The sequence below is a fragment of the Neolamprologus brichardi genome, chromosome 20 (assembly GCF_056152115.1).
Source record: "Neolamprologus brichardi isolate AB-2024 chromosome 20, ASM5615211v1, whole genome shotgun sequence".
NCBI classification, from domain to species: domain Eukaryota; kingdom Metazoa; phylum Chordata; class Actinopteri; order Cichliformes; family Cichlidae; genus Neolamprologus; species Neolamprologus brichardi.
Window position 1 is genome coordinate 12,261,756 of NC_142123.1, and position 16,952 is coordinate 12,278,707.

Sequence of the window (16,952 nt, forward strand, 5' to 3'; positions counted from 1 at the left end):
GTGTCTGTGGAGACTCACCTTCAGGTAGCCAATTAGTTTTATATTGTTTGTTTTGTATTACTATTTAATTTGAGTATTAAAGTATTCAGGCAATTTGTGATTTGAAAAGGAGAAAACATATTATTATATTATTATATTATATTTATATTGCTGTTTGAAGATCTGCTTTAAATCAGCCACAGCAGCCAGGGGTCTTTGAAGTAACATAGAAGGCCGACACTGCCGATAGAGATGATTTGTCAAGTTTCAGGGGAGCTGACCTTCAGCATTGAACGGCATCGATTAGACAGAAGCAACTGTGCACGCGCGCACACGCACGAGCGCCCAGCACGCCGAGCTTCCGATATGCATTCATGAGCGCTCGTCTACAGCGCATGCACTCATGAATACATACCAAATCTCCCACACAAGGGTGCACACGCATGTATACATCACATGGGGCAGTGAGACATGAAAACAGAGCAGTGCTCCTCTGAATGAGGCCAAGATGAGCAGAGCAATCAATCAAAGTGTGAGTGAGGGTCCCTCAATATATATATATATATATATATATATATATATATATATATATATATATATATATATATATATATATATATAATTTTATTTATTTATTTATTTTTATTTTTATTTTTATTTTTATTTTTATTTTTATTTTTATTTTTATTTTTATTTTTATTTTTATTTTTTAAAGTACATCCTTTGATTCCTACTGTTCAGCCAGTGCAAAATGAGATTAAGAACACAAGGGTCCAATGCTGCCACCTACACACACCATGGAGTAGTGCGCCTGGACACCCGCTGTAACGCATTTGCGCCGCCAGGTGACGCACTCCTGTCACTGACTCTCTCCCTCCCTCTGCCTCTCTCTCGGTCTCCCTCTCTCTCCTCTTTGGGATGCCGGAGTCTGACTGCAGCTCTCCTCTCATTCATGTTGAGCGCTGCTCTCGTGTGCGCACGGAACTGCAGAGCTGAGCTTTTGGAACCGTTGCTGCAGCTGCTGCTGCTGTTGCTGTGTGACCAGTCCCGGCGGGAATGGAAACATCTTCTGCTGCAACATCCTAAATCTATATTTACATTTTTTTTAAAAAGAAAGAAAGAAAAAGAAATGCCATGCAGCACGAATGCAGAGGACGGTTTGATCAGTAAGTACAGCCAAACTTTTCGTGGTTGATAGTCATCTCTCAACTCGTCTCGGAACCCTTTCTCCCTCTCTCTCTCTTTTTTGTCTTCTCCTACATCCGAAATGTTGGTGACATTCCTTCTCCCTCTCCGACCCTTCCTCTCCTTGTCGCCCTTCGTACCCTTCTTGCCGATGCCTCTCTCCCGACTTCCACTCTAACCGGAGCACACATGGACCACTCAGTGCTGCGGGGGGATCGGGGTTTGTGTTTCTCTCATTTTTGCGCTTTGGAGGGGAAGCAGCCAAACGCACGCTGAGGTTGCACATGGACTATCTGAAGGTCTTTTCTTTTTCTGGCTTTTGGTGGAATTGCTCAAGTTGTTGAAGGTGAATGATTGCATTACTTCACTGGCGAGGAGCTGCTGCGGATTTTTCTTTCTTTCTTGGATGCAAAGTGGCAGCATGAATGAGGCAGTTATAGTGCAAAGATGCGCGGCGGTGTTTTATGTCCAGCATGTCACAGCTTTTAATGTTGCTGTGGTGCGTAGTGAGGACGGCAGGAGTCTGATAGGAACGCTGTCGCAATGTAATAGTGGTGCCGTTTAGAAGAGCGATCAGTCACCGAAACCTCTGCTGAGCACAGCCGGCTCACCAGAAAATTGTACCGGACTTTTTAAAGATAATTTTTTTTATTTTGTGGCCTGTTGTGATTTATCATGACGATTCTTTGCTGAAAACTTGTGATGTCGCTCAAGACACGAAATCAACTTGGAAACACGCGGAGAGTGCGCGTGCACGCTGGCATGCATGCAAGGTCTCATATGTTTGGTTGTTGTGTATGCGCCTAGACGCAAAATGTAAATGTTTGACCTATGAATCCGAGAGCTCGTGGGTGTTGTTTGCTTCCACGGCTGTGTGTGTGTTTGTGAGATATGAGTGGATTTGCAGATTTTGTGTTCCTGTGTGTTTGTCCCATACCCTCCCACATATAAAAATATATATCCAGGCGGGCACACACGCACGCCCATAGCGTCATCATTTTTGGAGGCACGTCAAACGTGCTCTGACAGTTTTGTGTCACCTTATGAATTTTTGACTTGAAATGCGTAGGTGAGGCAGACAGGCTGATTTTGAGAGACTTACGGGCATCAAGCCACCAGTTTGCCTGCCAAGCACACAGAAAAAGGAGGGGGGGATATATCTCTTTAGGTTGTGTGTGTGTGTGTGTGTGTGTGTGTGTGTGTGTGTGTGTGTGTGTGTGTGTGTGTGTGTGTGTGTGTGAGTGTGTGTGTGTGTGAGAGAGAGAGAGATGTCAGCCTTCTCTGCATATTCCATCCTCATCTCCCTCCCTCTCTCTCTACTTATCTCTCTCAAGGGTAAACTTGTGAGCATGAGTGTGTGTTTGTGTGTGTGATGATGTGGGTGCTATGTGGAGAGATGCAAAGAGTTGAAGGGAAATAGAAAGAGAGAGAGACCCCCTTTCTTGAGTGTGCGTCTGTGTGTCATGTTGCGCCTGTGCTGGGACCCGTCGATAAAGCAGAAAACCCTGAGCATCACTTCCACTCCGGGGCCGAGGCGTGACATCCAATGTGACTAAGTGACTGGGGAAAATATTAGTTCCTGGTTGCACCCGCAGAAACTCAGTGGGGTTTTTGTTGTTCTTGTGCTTTTTTTTTTTCAAAGGTTTTTAGGCCAAAATGAGTCACAACCAGACTCCGGCGACAGCGGTGCTGGATGTGCTTTGAGGTGCTTGCAACCTAATTACCTAGTTTATTCTTGGAGTCTTTTATTATTAAATTGTTCATAGAGGGTATGATATTCTCTCCCCCTGCTCATTATGCATCCTGTTTCTACCTACAATAGACGTTCTGTGGGTAAGCAGTGTTGTAGTCGCATCGCAGTGGACTTCTAGGATTTCTCATGTGGCTTTTTAAAAACAACTCCATACAAAAAAAAACTTGTCAAAAGTTAGGGCGACATTTAATTAACACTTTCTTTGTGGGTGATGTGTCACACGTGCCTGTAAGCAGGTACTTTTCTGTCATTTTAACCTCTTTTTTTTAACCCTAAAACTGTAATATACTAAAGCTTTGGACTCATTTTTGAAATTGCAGTATCCCTTTGAGGTTAATTAACTGAAATTAATCAAAGTAATTAAGTAATTACCGCATAGTACTTTTTAATAAGGGGTATTTCGATGAGCAGCCTCATTTTGGGTTCGTGGATGCGACTTAATTATGTATGCCTCTGCTTTTTTTTGGCGCTTCCTTGACATTGAATCACTATAACCATCTTAGACGTCTGCCTGTAGTTCGGAGATGGTTTTGTTTGGGTGAAAGCAGCAGCCACCGCAGGGAATCTGTGTGTGTAGGAGGGTCAGGTAGTGGTGGTGTGGCGGAAGGGCTGCTGGAGCCCTGTCTTTACTCTCAACCCTCAGATCCCGGCTGAGATGAGAGCCGCAGACAATCGACAGTGCACCCTGCGGTCCGTACCTCGAGTGCTTTTAACAAATAAGGCCAGGAGGAGAGGGGGGCGAGCAGAACTGCAATAAAGCAGACTGATAAAGTAGTCTGAACTCACTCTGTGTGACAGGAAGGGTGGGCTATGGTAACGTGTCCGTATGATGCAATGAAAAACACATTTAGCCGACGGTTTGTTTTTTATTTTATTCCTGTCGCTTTTAGAGATCTCCATTTAAATACTGTATGTGCAGCTCCGGTGGGAGCCGAATTGCCGACCCAGCGGTGTTAGAGCTGCGCGCTCTCTCCTGTTGAGCTGCTGATGACTAGACTGCCAAGAAAAGTGATATTGTGTGTCAGAATACCAGCCTGAATGCAAAAAACAACACATTTTTTTTCCTTCCACTGCTTGAAAGGCAGTTTGTCTCCCTAGTTTAGCTTATGCATGTGGCTCGGATAACTCAGTGACAGACTAGAGCGCCAAATACGGTTTATCAGAGCAACATTCCCACCAGGTCACATACTTGATTACAACCAAAAGCAATCAGCCAACGATGGGATTTTCCCTCCGCTTGCTGCCTATACTTAGCTGTCAGTCGTTCCAATAAGGAGATCTGTTTTTAAAATAATAACTTTACTGTTTTGTTATGTGTGAGCCCAGATAACCAAGTGCAGGACACCTTAAGCGTGATGGAGTTCAGTGGTTCCACTGAAAACCTCTCGATCAGATCAGAGCAGCGTGGCTGTGCGAAGGACGGGTCGTGGTTGCCCATCTGTCAGTCACTGTTTCAAAGAAAGAGGATTGAATGATCTAAGAATGAGAGGAACATTAGAAAAAGGAGCTTTCATCGTTCATGTTTAGCCAAAGCTTTATGATTAGTGCTCATTAATATGAAGCATTTAGTAAGAATTTAAGAATGTATTTTTTCTTTTTTAACGATCAGCCACTGACAAAGTGTTTACAGCACCCAATTTTAGGCTGAACAACAACAACAAAAAATCAGACCTGGGAAGGATGCAAGAAGAAACGATTGGAGCAAAAGAGAGAGAGATGGAGAGAAGCGATGGGGCTTTTAAGTTCCCCGCATCTTTTTGATGCAGCCTCTGCGCTGAAAGGCCATGGCACATCAAACGGGGCAGGCAGATTGAAGTAGTTCCTCTTGTAAGGTGGAAGAGACGCTCTGACGCCGTGCAGATGCGACAGGTAACAGCGAGACGGAGGTGGGAGCCATTTCGCACGCTGCGTAATTGGAAGCGCTCGCTTCCCCAGTTGAAAATAAGACTTGCAAAGGAGCTTTTTGATTGTCGTTAGCATCGGCGTTTGGAATTTTCAAGCGAGACGAGCGGCAAGTGGGTGGGCGGGTGGGCGGGTGGACGGGGGGAGTTATTTCCTATCCGGGTGAGAGCGAGGATAATTCTGCCGCTGTTTTGTCAGCAATTAAAAGAATTTCAGCATCCCAATTTCTTGTGCTGCTGCTGCTCCAGACCACGCAGCTTGTATTTGTTGTCCCAAATGGCCAATTTCTGCCTTATGTTCCGTGCTGTCTGAACAGTTGAGGCAGCAAAATAATCTCTCTGTGTGTGTGTCTTTGTGAGCGTGTGCACGACCCCTATCTCCATGTGCAGCCAAACAAAATCCCTGAACTTCCTGTTCTTATGCAGCATCAATCCAATCAGCATATCCCCATATTTCCCATACTCAAAAAAGTGTGTCTGGGAAATACACACACACGCGCACACACGCACACTTGAATATCCTCCCTTAACCCTCCTTTCTCTCCTTGTATATATTTAGTGCTGGGCCAAGGTCAAAGTTGGAGTGCTTCATTCTTGTTTTTTCCGTACATGGCTTTCAGATGCAGATCTGTCTTCTGTTATCTGTAATCCTGGTTAGACTTTCCCTGGGCTATGGGGACGTGTGGGAGGAAGGTACAGCAGGGAAATGATAAAAAGGAGCAGAGGAAAAAAAGGATGACAGAAGGAAGGATAAGGCGGCTACAAATCTGTGACTTTTCGGGCATTGCACCTTGAATATTTAACTTTAACAGACATCAGTATGAGGACTTGGCGCGCTATAAAAGGTTCCACTGTGATTAAAAAAACAAGAGAAAGACTAGATGGAAGGGGTTTCCGAGTGATAGGTTTGTCTTATTCATCTGAAATCAACCCCCCCCTCCCCCCGCCAGCAATAGGCGAGCTTTAGTGATAAAGTACTCCTTTTCTTTGCCAGAGTGGGAGGAATCTGTACTATATGAAAGTCGAAACTCACAATCCACACAGCGTGACATAAAATAAATATCCAAAAAACAGATACAACACCTTTCTCTACATGGAGCTCTTGCTCGGTGTTTATGAAGCAGTTTGAATTTTGCTCTTGAGCTTTATCGCATCCTTTGGAGAGAGAAGAGAACGTAGGTGACATCAGAGAGAATCAGTAACAGCGGGCAGGGACCGATTTCGTTTTTTAAGTTGCTATAGTGGCACCATGAAAGTGTTTGTTGAAAAAGGAGAGAGAAAAAAAGCTCACAAGGATGGGCTTTAGGAGGGCTCGCTGAGGTGTGCAGAGGTGAGCGGACAGGTGAAAACGGTAATGTACAGTGTGCTCGGCTGGGGCTTGGTGAAGGGAGGGGGAGTAAGCGGGCATAAGAGGCCGGAGAAATTAGAATGTTGTTGAGGTGAAGAGGTCGGATGCAAAGGCAACGGCGGGTGTTACACTTCTCTCTGTCTTGCTTTCAGACAATTTTCAGGTAAAGCACTTCACAGTTGCAGAGAGGAAATTGAAAACAATAAAGTGGGTTTCAAGCAGAGCACCGGGAAATGAGGAAGTAGCCACAAGGCCCCGAAGAATCTTTCAAATTAGGCAAGTTGTTTTTGTTCCTTCATATATCATGCTGTCTGAAGATGAACAAGTATGTCTGGCAGCTTTTCAACTCGGTATGTAATCTAATGGAGCAAACTCTCAAAACACACTGAATCATAGCTGGTGGCACACTCTGTTCTGCCCCCCTTAAAAAAAAAAAAAAAATATATATATATATATATATATATATATATATATATATATATATATATATATATATATATATACGCACATATATATATATATATATATATATATATCAGGGAAAGAAGAAGAGTAATTGCAGAGGGGGGAACAACAGAGCATCAGAGCATCAGCAGAGCAGAGTCTTGGAGAAAAAGTCTTGGAGAGTCTTGGAGAAAAAAAACGCAGATGAGTTTTAAAGAAAGTGAGAAAAAAATGAATAAGGAACCGTAGGGCAGTGAGGCAAAGACAGAGTGACTGCATTCCTGACAATGTGTCTCAAATTCTGAGACTCTAAGAAGAAGGAGGAGGAGGGGATGGATAGAAAGTCACTGAGGTTGAAATCATGCAGCCCTAATTCAGGTTTTCCTTGAAGTGATTAGGAATTCAAAGGCATCAGGAGAGAAGGGAAACGTCACAAAGAAAGAGCTGAGAGAAGACACAGAGTGGCCAATTCCAGTGTGGCCCCTTTACACTTTAACTGTGAAGGGTCTGCCACATTTAAGTGCTGTTCCAAGCTAAACAGCCTCGAGTGGCAGTGGGTTAGAAGGCCTTCAGGCTTATGGACCGCAATCTATCAAGTGCAACACCTTATTCTGTGTCTGATATAAAATTCCATTTGATTTCAAGCTTCAAGATTTAATCAATTTTTGTTCATGATCGGGAATTTTATTGCCCAAGTAAAACTGAATGGTACAGTCCGTCATGTTTTGAGTTTATATATTAGAAGAAAGTTGTTGAGGGTTTCTCTGTAATATAGTAGGGTCTTCAAATATCATATATGTTGTCAGTTGGCGTTATATAACATCAACTAAATTGAATTGAAGTAAAAAAAAGTATATTGAACTCATAAATATACACAGGGTAGTGTGTAATTTCACCTCCAAAACAAATGAATACATCCACTCAGGGCTTTAACACACAAACATTTCCCCAAGCATGTTATTTATTATCCATATTGTTGCAATTACTTAATGTCAGCAGATTAGACATGAATCCCTCTAAGCAACAAAGCTGGTTAGAAGCTAACATTATGCTAGCTAATGTTAGCTTTGAGTTAAAAAGTAATACTTTCCCTGTGACGAACAGTTTGATAAAATTCTCACATTTTGTGAGAGTTTATTCGCCAAGTGTCTGAGTTCAACGACGTTAGAGCCACTCCACATTTCAAAGAAAGTTTCATTAACGCTAGCTAACAGAGGCTAACAGCAGCACTTACCAACAGAACAGTTCAGGATACAATAACTCACTTAAGTATCACTGTTACTGGACAGAAGTGAGTTTCACTGACTGATCAACTCATATTGGACTCCTTTCACAAGGTTTTACGGCTTCTTCCAGAGTAAATAAACATGTACATGGAAATGATATTAGGCTTCCATCTGTATCTAAGCTTTTAAGATTCAAGTGTGACACCATACGGAGTTACACTCTTCCAGGATTGGGAGCATGCAGCCCATAAGTTGGAACAGGCCCAGAATGACATGGGTGACTCATTTGATAAATCACATTTTTCCATCTTTGGTGATTTGGATCACAAGACTTATTGTCGTAAGTCAGTATCCGTCTACTGATCACTTTCTTGTGATGGCCTCATGCTTCTTTACTCGAGTGCAGCTTCAGAAGATTTTAAGTTAGAACACAACATTTAGAAATTTCTCTACTTAACCAACAAACAGACTATAATGGGTGCAGAATATGTTCAGCAACAACGCTAGAAAGCCTCGTTTGGACAAGATCGCTTCCTACAAGAATGCGAGCTAATCAGGGAGTGATGGTACGTTGTCCGAGCCTACAGCTGGATGTAGTGCTACATGGGATTTGATGAGGAGGTGAAGCTGTGATTGTACAGAGGTGCTTAGAAGTAAGTAATATTTCATCTGAGTTAGTCTTTTTGTGGCATTTGATTTGGACGAGCCTCAAACAACCTGTCAAGCATGAAGAAATAACAACGTTCACATAAAAAAGTGGGGTAGTGGCATGAGTCTTAATTAGTTTTTCCCACACAACTACACTGTATTTGAAGATGGAAGAGCAAACAAAAATAATTCCATATATAGACCTAATTTGTGACTAAATCTGATGGAGGGATAATTGCCCGGACTCTCCAGCTATGAGCAGACTTCAACTCCACCATGTTAGAGTTGGATTTGGTTTAGGTTGCATCAGTTGTCCCTTTTCTGCTCTGTAGCCTGTCTTTGTGAGCTCACTCTAGTGGCAGCAGGCACTCTACCTGCTGCAGGTTGTAGCTGGAGTGCCTTTACAGCTCTCAGTGAATAACCAAGCAGAACAGGGACAAACATCGCCAGCTGCTGTTTAAGATGGAGGGATTGGGGTCTGTCAGATTGTAGATCGAGAAACTCCTATAGGGAAACACTTGACGGTAAGGACTGGATGTAGCTGAGCTTTCAAAATAAGAGTGAGGATATTGCCCAGCGGTAACTCATTTGTGTTGCTGTGTCAGACAGTTGAAAAAATACAACAAAATATGCTTGGAAGACTGTCAACATACCTGGGCAGCCTGTCTAAGTATAGTCTATGTGTGAAAAACACGGTTATTGTGACTACTCGCTGATGCAGCTACAGTTTGAGGAATATTTTCAGACCGCCACTTTTTCCTGGCAATTTATGGCATTGATTTTGCCAGATGATTTGAAGTGTTAAGTTGTATTTCTATCCTAAACAGTTCCAAAAACAGTGTACGGTAACATCATTTTTATCACAAGTCACGAAGAAAGAAAAGAATAAATAAAGACTGAAAAAGAGTGTTTGAGTGTTTATCACGCAGCCAACAAAACCAATTTAGCAGCTGGAGGAGAACATAAGGTAAACAGACATAGTCATTGAGAGGGATCCTGGCAGGTCCCCCTTGGCTTTGCTGTGAGGAAATGACAGGAATGACAGCAGAAATGCTGAGTCAGTGAGTGCAATGACACTCCCCGAACCATCACACACATGGCTGTTTGTGCACGCTCAGACACACACATCTCATTTTGTTGAGTGCTCGGTCAAACACAAACCTGAATGCGTGAGGGAGGGGTGGCTGTAATGTTGTGTGAGTGTGTGTGTGTGTGTGTGTGTGTGTGATGAGAAACAGGATCAGAGAACCATTTGCAATGCGCGCCGTCATTTGTCTCTCATCTTGAGAAAAGTGTAACTTCCAGGTTCAGCGTTTTTCCTCAAGGCCAGCTAACGTCTTTGCTTCTTTTATGTATCATCTATAGGCTCATATATATCTTGTTGTTTGACTGCCTTTGAATTTGAAATGTTTAATTGACTCTGAACCCAAGTGGTGCAATGAAATTCAATTAATCTCAAGTTTACTACTGGGCCCGTCGTGTCGAGTGGGCATTTATCTGGGCTGAACTCAGAGAGGAAGGAGAAGTACATTAAACACGCCAAAATGTAACCACCTTGGCTTTTGTTGTGATAGATTAACTTCTTCCTTGGTTTGAGAAGTGAACTTTCCCCTCTCGGTTTAAGCCTCTTTGGGTTCTGCCAATCCAGCTCGGCTTTCTTTCTTCCATTTGCCTTAAAAGCAATCCTGGCAGCTAGAAATCACCCGGAATTCTGTCGCAAAGACGGATATGGTTTATAAGACACAGAAACAGTGCAGTATTGATAGTAAATGCCTCCTCTCAACCACAAACAAAAAAATAGGAGGTGATACTGCGTGGGTCAAAAAACATCTTGAAATCCATTTAAGGCACCTTGAATTTTCCTGTTTGAAACTGGCGTCTCCGCGGCCATCGAGTATGCTGCTTTTATAGGGTGGTGATGCATGGGAAACCATTTTAAGGTGGTGCAGACGGGCAATTTAGCTTTTAACAGATGCAGGGGGTTGCAAATGGACGGAAATTGGAGAGAAAGTGTTGAGTTCGGTGGAAGCAGCAGTGACACAACCACAGGAGAAGCTTTTGTCTAGCGAGATGAATTTACTCAATAACCTCCACCTAATGGGGTTGTCTGTTATTTTCTGTTTTTGTGCCTATCTCTATTCCTCTCTCCTTTCTCCACAGCTGAAGTATTGTGCGCTCTTATTTCGTGTGTTATTCTCACCCCCTCTGTCTCTTTATCCTCTGTCTGCGTGGCGCTGTCTTTCTTTTCATTCAGGAGGCTCACATTGCCTTCTAAAAGCCCAGAGAATTCTTAAGTGTTAGCTATTATTTCAAGCCTTTTCATGTTTCTCATCACACAGCCGCAGGTGCTTTTGTCCACTTTTCCGTTTATGCAGATCAGAGTTGCTCTTACCGCCAGCTACAATCTAATTTTACTGTGTGGAGGTATATTGGTATCAAAAAGCCCAAACTCATTGTTCATCACATCAGAGAGCCAAGTGTTTTGAAATCAAGGCGCTATATTGTGTTATAGGCTCATTTTGGGGTTGCTGGTAGATAGAAATCTAAAGTCACATCAGACTTGTACACGTCTTGTTTGGATTTCACTTTTAAAACTTTTTTTTTTTTTTTTTTGCAAATCCTACAGCCTTGTTTCAACATGCTTGTCAAACTTTCTGAGACTTGCTTTCATGTAGTCTTGGCCTTTGGTCTTGTGTGAGTACCCTTGACTTTTGTAGCCACACCAGCATCACAGCTCTGGAGTTGGTTAAGTCAGCCTGCCTGTCTATTACTTATCCACATTGGGCAAAAAAACAGAAATGAATGGACCAAATGGCATTCATTCTTGCTGCATAAATTTTCATAAAAACTTGAGTGATCTCTAAGTTTTCCTCTAGCAACGCTGTGAGGTTGTCACTTGCGGTTTTGCTATAAAATTTGGAGCAGACATTCAGATTCCCCTTAAAGATGACCAGTTGCTCCAAAACTGATTACATACAAGTGTCTAACACTCTAAAGCAGTTGACATTGATTTTGTGCCTTCTAAACATTAACATGTATGCAGTCTCACTATTCTTTAAGTTCTCGAGTAACATCTGCACTGTTCTGCAGTGTTATTTGCAGAACAGTGCAGATGTTCTACAATTAAGACATATTAACAAATCACAACAATAGTTGCCTTGAGGCACTTTATATTGTAAGATAAAGACTCTACAATAATACTGAGATGACACTCTATGGGCAAGCAATTGGCAACAGTGGGGAGGAAAAACTCCCTTTTAATAGGAAGAAACCTCCAGCAGAGCCAGGCTCAGGAAAGGACAGGGAAGGCTGCGAATGGTCGGTTAATGATTAAATGCCGAGTGGTGTTAAACACACAGAGAGTGAAAAGACTTCTGCAGTGTTATGTACAAGTGCAGGTAATGTCTCATTTTTTCATTGTACTTTTTTATTGTTTCACAAGAAAGCGTCCTCGTTTTAGGCAGTTGAATTCATGTGCAAACACATGGCAAGATTTCATACCTCTGGTTATTTATGCAATGTTGAGTGAGTTCTGACTCATGGCTTCGTGACTTGGTGTATCGCCCATTTGGACTTTGGACACCCAGTCTATTTTCTGACAAAATCTCTTGATGATCTTTGTGCCTTAATCCTATAGGATGTGTAGCATAAAGCATGGATCTCAAAAATCCTAAATCTTAACAAATAAACAGTTTTAATAGACCTCTAAATGTCTTTTTCACTTCCATATAACTAAAAGCAGTGGACAGTGATATGTTGTTATCAGCTGTTCCACCGAATTTAATGGTTGGATTGCTTAAAAGGTAAAACAAAAGGTACAGAGATTGGCAAATGAACCCATCCTGATCTTGGTTGCTGTTGCTCAAAAAGCATAAAAGACATCATGTAGCTAACTTTAATGCAGCATTGTTCACTGAAATTTATCAGTGAACGATGCTGTGATATACACATCCTACTGGCAAATCTGGGATGTGCTGTTCAGCCTGTTTTGTTCTGGGATTCTTGGGGTCTCACTGCTCTTCTTTCTGCCTCAAACTTTCCATTTATGCACATAATACTGCAAGAAGGTGTCCTCATCTTCCTGACTTATGCTTCCCACATATGCATACGGAGAGGCAGGTAGGTCCCCGAAGAGAGCCATTCTGCCAAATATATATTACTGTTAATGTAAATAGCAGTCCTTTTTTTAATATAGTGGTCTTGAATTAAATACTGCCAGCATAAGTCATCTCAGGGCACTTCATATGGTACGGCTGAGACCACAGAGTGTTATAGAGAGAGAAACCCACCAGTTTCCTTTGAGCAAGCACTTGGGGTGGGGTTTAGTGATTTGTAATCTTAACCTCCTTTTTTGTTCTTTGCTTTGGCCGCCCATTACATTGCAGATGAACTGTCACACTTTTTAAATTGAATTCGTTAAATTTGAGATACCTCGAAGACACTGCTCAAAGCGTGTTCGCGCCACCCTTCTTATGACGGCAGTTCTTCTTCCCTTCAGCCTCCTCATCTGTTTTTTTTAAATATAGATGCCGTGTAAGATGTTTTATTCCTCCCTCCTCTCTCTGACTAGTGCTGTTGGTTTTAGAGATCTCAGCAGACTGAATAGAGGAGGCTTTGCTGCAGGCGGCTCCTTCTCCCTAATGAGAGAAATGGAGCCGTTCGCTGCAAACGTGCACATCTGTGTTCGGCGCGCACGTGTGTGTTAGTACCAGCGCCTGCCTGTGTGTAGGCAGTCGGAGCAGCTGAGTGTATGTGGTTTTGTGAAATTGCTCGTGTGAAATATTATGTGTGTTTGAGTCAGCGTGTTTCTGTGTGTAGCTGTGGGGTTTGTTTTTGAGTGTTTTGTGTGCATGTGTGCGTGTGTGTTTCATGCCTCACGTCTCCACACACTGTTTCAAATTCTTTCCTCTTGTGAAACTGAGGAAACTGAACAGTTTATGTGGCTGTTGAACACAACATTTCATTTTCCCACTGTGTGCTGATGTAGTTGACTGGCTTCCCTGTGTGCTCCTGGAGGAATTCAGCTCCATGTTTCTTCCTCTCACTTTGTGTATAACGGCAACTGTGTGTGCCTTGTGTGTACAGTTCTTGGATTTCTGTCTTTTTTCTTTTAAACCAATCATAAATATTTAGGTAATGAGCCTCAAAATGTCATTCAGTGATTGTTGTAATTAACTCAAGAATCATTTATACTAATTGTTAAAAACTATGAAAAATGCCCTTTACTGCCTTAGGTGAGTCTTTGCTTTCTCATTCACTGATGCCAAGTATAGCTCAAGTCTGTTTTTATCTGATGCATTCCCATAAAAGAAAATCCTTAAAATTTACTTTCACATTATGTTATTGGAGATAGCTACCAAGCTAACAATGAGAAGGCAAATCAAGGAAAAAGCTGAATCCTCAACTGCTACAATGAGACTCCCAAAAGGTTGATTCTGTTCATCTGCACTCATCCAAGTGACTTCTTCAGTCTCAGCTGACTGCAGGTTTCCCCAATCTTATAAACAGTACATTTGCACAGTGACTGAAACCAGCCCACTGAATGAACAATCGGCTGTGAGGTCAGTTCCTTGATCATTAATATGCAAATCGATTGAGCATGCATCAAGACTGCTATAATGAGACGATCCGGTCATTGTCCTCTACAGAGGAATTCTGCTGGAGTGGTCCACTTGTATTGGTATTTACCAAGTTGATTTCTGTGATCACCTTCATCCTATGATAAAATATTTCTGTCATGATGGGAGTGGTGCCTTGGGTTTGAGGAATGGTGTTCTGTTAATCCAGTAGAGCTCCAGCGTCTTGGAAAATCAATTCCACTGAACACTGGAGCTGTTCTGGTGGGACATCATACTGACTCCTCACCTTATTAAGACACTTAAGGGCTCGTTACATCTGCATTTGTTGCCTTTGAGAACAGAAGCACACTCCAAAATTGACGTTGTGGCCGGGCTGAAGATACAACAGTTTTTTTCTACCATTCGATCCTTTCGTCTTCAACCCCCCGAATCCCAGCTGGTCGCGACAAATGGCTGCCCCTCCCTGAGCCTGTTTCTGCCAGAGGTTTCTTTGTCCTGTTTAAAGGGTTTTTCTTTTCTACAGTCGCCAATTGCTTGCTGCTGAGAAAATCTTTGTTTTTGACTGAAATTCCGGACTTTTACTCCTGCAACAGTGCAAACACTTAGCTGCCCCTGACTGGAAGAACCCCCTCTTGTTGCCGGTCTGTTCCTGGATGTTAAAGTGAAACCAGCATATTTGCAGCTTGTCTGAAGACTTTCAAAACGTGTTTCTGAAAACATTTGAAGTGAGAAATAAGTCAAGAAGCTTTAAATTGTTTTTTGTTTTGGATCAGTGTTCATATAATTTTTTTTAGAAGTTTGCAGTTGCCTCATGTCAAGGCTGATGCCCCTGATTCACATAAGGAAAGCCTAGACTTAAACTGTATGCAAATAAGAAGGAGGCAACACGATGCCTGGGCTCTTGAAACCCAACACACCGAAGAGAAAACAAAGGTGAACTGCAATTTGAGGCTTAAAAACATTATTGCAGACATTTTTTGAAGTAAATGTGATGGAAATACTAATTACAATAAAACAGAAGCACATAAGAACTAAACTGGTTAAAAAATATTTTTAAGTCACGGCAGTTTTCTGTTGAACAGCTTTAAACGTAGAACCAAAAGTATCTGGAAAACCTAAAAAGAAAAGAAGCTTTTATGTGAGGTATAGCTGAAATCAATCACACCTGTTCACGTCACTGCACGTTAGCACCCGGTGCTGTATGACTGCAGTATATCACCATGCTCTTCATGTCACTGTCACCGTGTGTGATGAGTGTGTTCCACACGTGCCTCATGTTTTGCCACAGCAGTTGAGAGGATTACTCTTGAGGCTACACAGAGAGAAAATACAACACAAAAAAAAGCATGAAAGAGTGTGAATTGACCATAAAGCGCTGCCGCTCTGAAGGGATTAGAAGGGGTTAAACTGCAGGGTGTGATAAAGACTAGCAGACAAACTGCTGCTGTACACGCGTGTGTTTGTGAGAGAGATGTACAAATACCATGACCTACTGGAACCACATTGTCATTCTTGAAGAAGTGGATGTTTGTGCGTTTATGCTACTGGATATGTGTGTGTTTTTCAAGGAGTGTGTGTATGTAAGCGTGACACCCCAGAGACACCCCAATTACCACACTGAAAAAATATATAGAGAAGAAGCAAGATGTGTTTGTGTGCATGAGGGAGCGCTCGCGAGACAGGGAGAGTGAGGAATTGTTGCAAGTGTGCCGTTTAAGAGTGACTTAGTGGCTGTTAGGAGTGTAGCATGCAGCAGGAAGACTGTGCAAAGCCTCAGTTCATCATGACAAATGCAAACACTAGCACCGTGGCAGTCAAGTTTTGTTTGTTACCTTGGAAAGCTGAAAAAATAAAACACCCTCTTATCGTAAATTACAGGCTTGGATTCGTACATGTCCTATTGATGGATTTTTTTTATCAGCTTAAAATAGGTTGCCTTTTTAAACATCATTATACCACTGGCAAATTAGCTGTGGTGGCTTATTACGTTGTTCCTAAAAACAACAGAAACAGATGGTTTCCTCAGTCTCATGCTGTTGACGCGTTCCTTAATTAAAACCACGTTCCCCACACATCTTGTTGTTTTGTTGTATGGAAAAGGGTATATTTTTCCTTTGAGGGCATTCCTCAGTGCTCATTAACAACCACCAGAGCCCTCTGAATAATGCTTTCTTTGTATTACAGGTTCACGCTAAGTCCAACAAATTTGATTATTTTCACTCTGAGAAGTAATGCCCCCTGCCCTCTCTCGCTCTTGCTATGTTGGCACAGATGCTACTAAATACTACAATACCCATGAGCCTCACTGTTTATCACTTTTTAAGAAGTCAGTCGAAAAGGATTTGGGGTGATCGTTATGAACAAAGCGCTGCAGCACGGCTTGAGAATTCATCTAAAATTATTGATGACTTTACTACGGTGGCCCTGAGAGGTCAAACGCACTGCAACACTGCAATTTGCAGGTGGGCCACCGTACTTTAGGCTAATATTTGCCTTGAGTCGACTTACCTCCTTGCTATGGCGTTAGCTTGGGCCATTCTCTCTGATTGACCCCAGTGTGTGTATAAATAGCCCTGACTCAGGTTGTCTTGTGTTGGAGTGTCTGTTTCCTTGTGCGTTTTCGGGTTTCCCTTGAAGTGTTTCATGTCAGTTGATTTCCTGTTTTAGAGTTTTGTGTCTTGGATTTCTGCATCAGCCTGATTTTAAAGGTTTGTTTTCTGTTAGCTCAGTCTGCCTTTGGAGTTTGGGTCATCTGAAATTCATGATGCTGCTTGTGTTTCAAACTGTGCATGCCCCTGGAATGAGCAAAGTTTTTCACTCGAATTAACTTTGGACACAAGCAACAGACCTAAATATACAATTATAGGCTACCGTGTAAGTTGTTTAAAT

General features: G+C 42.3%; 1 protein-coding gene across 2 annotated transcripts in view; it reads left to right on the top strand.

Moving 5' to 3' along the window:
* Positions 1-944: 944 nt before the first annotated feature.
* LOC102778858 (plexin-A1-like) overlaps positions 945-16,952 on the top strand; it is a 304,340-nt gene continuing 288,332 nt past the window's right edge. For both annotated transcript variants that reach the window (XM_006785272.3, XM_006785273.3), the window contains exon 1: positions 945-1,145. The gene's annotated coding sequence lies outside the window, so the exon portion shown is untranslated. The remainder of the gene's footprint in view (positions 1,146-16,952) is intronic.